The sequence below is a fragment of the Suncus etruscus genome, chromosome 2 (assembly GCF_024139225.1).
Source record: "Suncus etruscus isolate mSunEtr1 chromosome 2, mSunEtr1.pri.cur, whole genome shotgun sequence".
NCBI classification, from domain to species: Eukaryota; Metazoa; Chordata; class Mammalia; order Eulipotyphla; family Soricidae; genus Suncus; species Suncus etruscus.
Window position 1 is genome coordinate 158,046,668 of NC_064849.1, and position 6,000 is coordinate 158,052,667.

The following is a 6,000-nucleotide window of genomic DNA, read 5'->3' on the forward strand; positions in this document are numbered from 1 at the left end:
ACTCATAGCTGCACTTAGTAAAATAGCTAAGATATGAAATTAATTAATGTAGATGTCAAAAATATATTAATGCATTAAGAAGATGTGGTATATTTATTCAATGGAATACTATGCGGGTGCAAGGAATGATGAAATATACAATTTTCTACAATTTGGTTGGAACTGGAAGATATGTTGTGTGAAGTAAGCCAGAAGAAAAAGGACAAACATGATGATCTCAATTATCTGTGTTATATAAAATAAGTGATGATTGCATTTAATGTACTAAAGGGGGATACCTAGATTACTCTTGGCCAGAGAGTCTAGGAGGAGAAAGAAAGATGATAGCAATGAAAGTGGGAAAAAAAAGATGAGAAAGAGAACTAAGGGGTAACAGGAACTGGGACTTCAGTTATATTGGTCGACTGAGATAATGTAGAGCTATATAAGCACAACTCAACAACACTAAAATATGAGATTTAAGCTGCAATTCCTAAATTTTGAATATACCTGTTGAGCTGGCACAGGCAGGAGGTGAATGTGAGGTAAGAGAGTAAAGAGGATGATAAAATAAAAGAGTAATAGTAAAGTGTATAGCTACACAGGTAGAAGCAGTTGACACTATGATGGTATTGGTAGTGAAATACATGTCTTAAAGCTCCACTATCAATAACTTTGTAAGTCATGCTGCTTTAATTAAAATTTAAAAAATTTTAAGTCAGATACTTTTTTGCTAGACAAATTATAGAGCCTACTATACTACACATGGAGATATTCTCAGAATACATAGCTCCTTGACATGAAAATTTCCAAGGCAATTTTTATACTTGCACAGAAGAATATGGACATAGATTTCTGGGTTTAACAATGATAACTCTAGTTCTGTGTTGTTAATCATGGTGAAGTGTTAGCTGTTATAGAAGTCTATGACAAAAGAGACAAATAGAAATAGACATTTCCCTTTGGTCTCATCTTTTAAGACCTGACAGAAAGAATAACAGCTACTAGAAAGAAATGTGCATTTATCACATAGAGACAATCTCCTGGATGACTTTCTCTTTTACCTTATTATCAGCAAGTTCCTGAATACATGATCAAGTCAATCAAACTAATGCAAATGCTACTTGCAGATGGGGCTCCTTTCCTATCAGTGTTTCTGAATGGTGCATATAACTGTGTATCTCCCTTCCAGTGTCTACAATTGTTAAATCAGATTGTAGGTGTGTTGTGAATAACTTCTATATCATAATAACCTACCATGTATTGGAATTAAAGCAATAGTAGGGTAGGCAGTCACCTCTATTGCATGAAGCGAGCCTGGGTTCTGTCCAGAGCAGTATATATGGTCCCCTGAACTCACTAGAAGAAATCTCTGAGCACAGACTACTAGTAACCTTGAACTCAGCTGTGTTACCCAAAAACTATAGTATAATATCCTAATTTTGTCTTCAGTACTTGCATATTATTCTTCCCATTTTAGAGATAAAGAAATTGACATATAAACAGATTAAAGATCTTCACCTATTAAAACACACAAAGGGGATGAGTCAAAAGTGAAAATTAGTTTTTTTCTGACTCTAAAATCCAGTTAAGAATTAAGGGCAGGGGCAATAGCACAGCGGTAGGGCATTTGCATTGCACGTGGCTAAACCAGGATGGACTTGGATTGGATCCCCGGCATCCCATTTGGCCCCTCAAGCCAGGAGCAATTTCTAAGCAGTCAGGAGTATCCCCTGAGCGTCACTGGATGTGGTCCAAACCCCAAGAAAGAGGGGTCAAAAGTAAAAGTTAAAGCAAATAATGCCACATGAAAACTGACAGTGTCTATCAAAGACTGTGTAAATAGTACCTGGTAAAGTGTTTTCACAGAGAATTTTCAGCAGTGCCTTTCTAATTTTAGATAGAACATACATGTTTTTACTGTAGAAGTTTCTACTGCAATCTAAACTTCTGGTGGATATAAAGTCCTTCTGGTTATAAATTATTATTTTAGGATGCCCTATGTGTCAGTCCATAATGTCAGCCATCTTAAATGGAACAGCAGTAACATTTAACACAACTGTGGATAAACTTCTAGAAATTGAGCTGTTAAATAATATTGTCTCTTTGGGTTTTCATTGGAATTAAGAGCCAAAGAGTTTCTTATATTATAATTCTGAAACGAGTTTTAAATTTTTACACTAGTTAATTTTACAGGAGTAAAGTTTTACACTAGTGAATATTTTATGAGTGAAATTTTGCACTAATAGAACTAGTGTCAAAACCCCACCTGTGTAAAATTTTAAAATCCTAATTATTTTTATCTACAAGAATTAATTTTATTTTCGTAACATAGCTACTCAAATTATTTCTTCTTAAACTTCAATTTTAAAGCAATAAAATGTATAGGTATTTAATGTTCAGGATAATAAATTTTGACCAGCTTATTATACTTCTGAATAACCACAAAGATTAACTATAGATCATTATAGCTATCCTGTACAATCCCTAATGCACCCCTATATTAATTTACAAACCTAGATCCTTCTCTGTACCTCCTTGGAAGAAAACACTTCCTTTTTTATTTTTTTATTTTTTATTAATTTTTTAATTTTTAATTATGAGAACAAAGATGCAAAGAAAGAGGACAAAGTAAAGTTACAGTGGAAGGACAATCACCCATAAACAGAATTCTCAGTAGTCCCATTGCAGATATCTTAACTTTGAACTTTCAAAGAACATTAAGAAAAATAAAACGGAACCCATGTACATTTACTTTGTCCCTCAAGTCCCCAGATTGTAGTACATAATATTTCTTAGCAGCACACAAAGCAATATAAAGCCATAAAACTTATGTAACTCCTTAAACATTGAAGGCAAAGTACTTTTTTTACATTTCCATGCACATGCATATTAGTTTAAGTTAACCTCAAAAGTGGGTTGTTTTCTTAAGGATTAGAGCCAAAGGAGCACAGTAAAAACGATATTAGAGTGGCAATTATTGTTTGCATAGGCCCACCAAAATATGAGGGACATGGAAAGTAAAACTTTGGCCTAAATACAATGAGACACTACCCCTGAAGTTTCCTGGCACAAGACCAACCTTGGATGTTTCCTAGATAGCTTCCCTGGTTCAAGGGTGAATGGAGGATGCCCATTCTTCTGAGGCCTGTGCCTGGTCATTATATCAATGTTCAGGGTGTAAGGTCTCATTGCACTACGAGATTTGTGTGTTCCAATCTCTATTAGACAAGAACTTATTTGTATGTATAGTATTTTCCCATTTTAATGTGCCTATGCAAACAAGGAACAATACCACGTGGTGTTATAGGCACATATGGGGGCCATAAGAACAAGTCCAACAAACCCCATGACATGGTTCAATTATAAGCATTAAACTGAGGGACTCTTCCACCAAGATTCCTTATTGAACAGCTCACAAAGAGAAGACAAGATAAACAATGGGTAGAATCTTCACGGTAAAAGGATATTTAGAAAGTGTTATAGCTGTTAAAGAAAATACACATAAAATATTCAAAAGACATATGTGTCTATTTTATGTCTTTTGAAATAGTTGGGGTTGTTAAATCCAATGCACGACTTTGGTCTGTGATTAGGACTGTGTAGTGTTGAAGTTACAAAGGGTAAATGTGGGATACTGATGGTTGGGGTTGAGAGAGTTAAAGAGTAATAATGAGCTTTGTAGGGGTGTGCAAAAGGACAGAATCTATTGGGGCAGGAGCTCGATCTTGGTGCCTAACAAATTAAAGAACTTAGGGTAAAGAGGGTTAATTAAGGGGAAGATAACAAATCTGGATTGGGAGATGAGGGAGTAGAAGGGGCCATGGTGTGTAGGGGGGTTAAATATATCAGAGAGGCTATATACATTAATGAATTGTTTATGGATTAGGGTTGGCAGTCAAAGAGGACCACTGTATAAGAAGTTATGTCTACATATACACTGATTCTAGAGACCTATTTAAATATTATCCTCCAAATCTAGGGAATTCCATATTTTTTTTCCTAGAAAACAGTCAAGGAGTAAGAATATTTTTGGATGTTGTTAAAAAGTATATGTGGTGCAGGCGCATTTGTGCCTGTGTGCTTTAGAAAATGAATACTAGTAAGATAAAAACTCCTGAAGGGGGTCCAGTATGCATAGGGGACGAATGTCTCACCCACATTCCCCCCAGAACCCAATTTACCAGGCGTGGCCCTGAAGACCCATCTGGTGTGGGGGGGTCTCAGTCCCCTGGACTAAGTGGTCAGCCCAGGGGGCCTATGGCTAGCTGTTTTGCCCAGAGCCCCCAACATACCAGCTGAAGAAATACAGAAGAACTGGCATGTGGAGTCTTCTGGGTGCAGCCCCTACCTCTGTAGTTTGTGTATGCATAGGAGAGGAATTTATCTCCCCCACCCTCCCCCCAGGGCCTGATTTACCAGGCATGCCCTGAAGACCCGTCTTGGCAAAACACTTCCTTTTATATCTTACCAGAGTATTGGACTAGCTTCCTTTGCTCAGTTTAATGTTTTAAATTCCTATCAAATTGACTTTTAATTATACTGAGGAGGAAATGAAAATGGTGTTACTACTCAGAAAAAATAAATTTTGATGTAGCAAAATCATAAATTAATCATTTTAGGGGAATAAAAAAGCACATATATTTGATTAACATCATATTTTTGAGGCATAATGATTGACTCTGGGAGAATTAGCATCAACATAAGAATGACAAGTTAGTTATTGGTCATCAACAATGTTTAATTTCTGTAAAGTTTGAGAACATTCAGATAGCACTGATCTTTAGAATTATTCAGCTACTTTCAATTTTCTGTACTTTATTTATAATATACTAGTTCTGATCAAAAGCAATATTGAAATTAGTTTTATATCTTTCAATGAAAAATAGTTATCTTTAAAAGTATTTTACTGTACCTATACAGATCTAATTTAGATACTTATTCCTCTAATTTCCTATTACTTACTGAAGACCCTTATCCATTATCCTCACCATAACTTACATATTTTTAACAAAGTTTTAAGAAGTTGTTTCACTTATCTCAACCAAGGACACGTTAAGACCTTGACTATCATGCTAAGCACAGACATAAGCAGTTGAAACTTCATTGGTTATAGGATATAAAACATGTCAAGTTTTAGAGAAAATTACAATCTTGATATATTCAGTCTTTTAGGCATAAAACTATCAAGAGCAGGTTGATATAAAACCCAATGGCTACAATAAGTAATGCATATGTGCTTTTTCAGTTAAAGGAGTGAGAAATATATATTAAGGTAAGTGTACTAATGACTGAGTTTACCTCAGAATTAAATTGACTGTGTTGATAGATCAAATGCCTGTATGTAAGGACCTTAGTATTCTACATGCCTCATATTGCTGATATATAACTTAGCTCCTCATGATTATGCTATAAGTCAATAAAAGAACCTTTATTTAAAGTTTCCTGATCCTTAATTATCTGCTTTTGCCATGACAAAGACTGGATTTCTCTGAAAATTCTTCTCCAGTTTTCCATGCCTAAAAAGTGTTTAATTCATAAAGTATTTCTTTTAAAATTATAACAATCATTTCCTAGGCTTAGAGGGGTCGATATTTTGGAGGTAAAATTATTCCAAAGGAAAAACAAAACAAACGTTATTTTGAGCCCAAAGTACCTTCTTCTGAGAAGAAAATATTACTGATGAAAGAATAAAGAGAACAAGAAGAGGAACTAGGAATGGGGATTTCACAGGATCATCACCAAAAACAGTAAACTACAGTCTTCTTTCTTTGCGTTTACCCTTGACCAGAGATATAGATTACAATCAATGTATCAAATACATTTAATGGCACTAAATAGCATTTCTTTAGGTACATTAAAAATTTATATTTATTAGAACAATATTTATGCTTATTATTATCCCTTACATTTTGCAGACTGCCATACTGCTGATTTAAGAATATAAAAAAAAATCTTACCTTATATGTATGTGTCAGATCTTTGGGATTCTAGCTGTGCCTAGTGAATGTACACAATGAA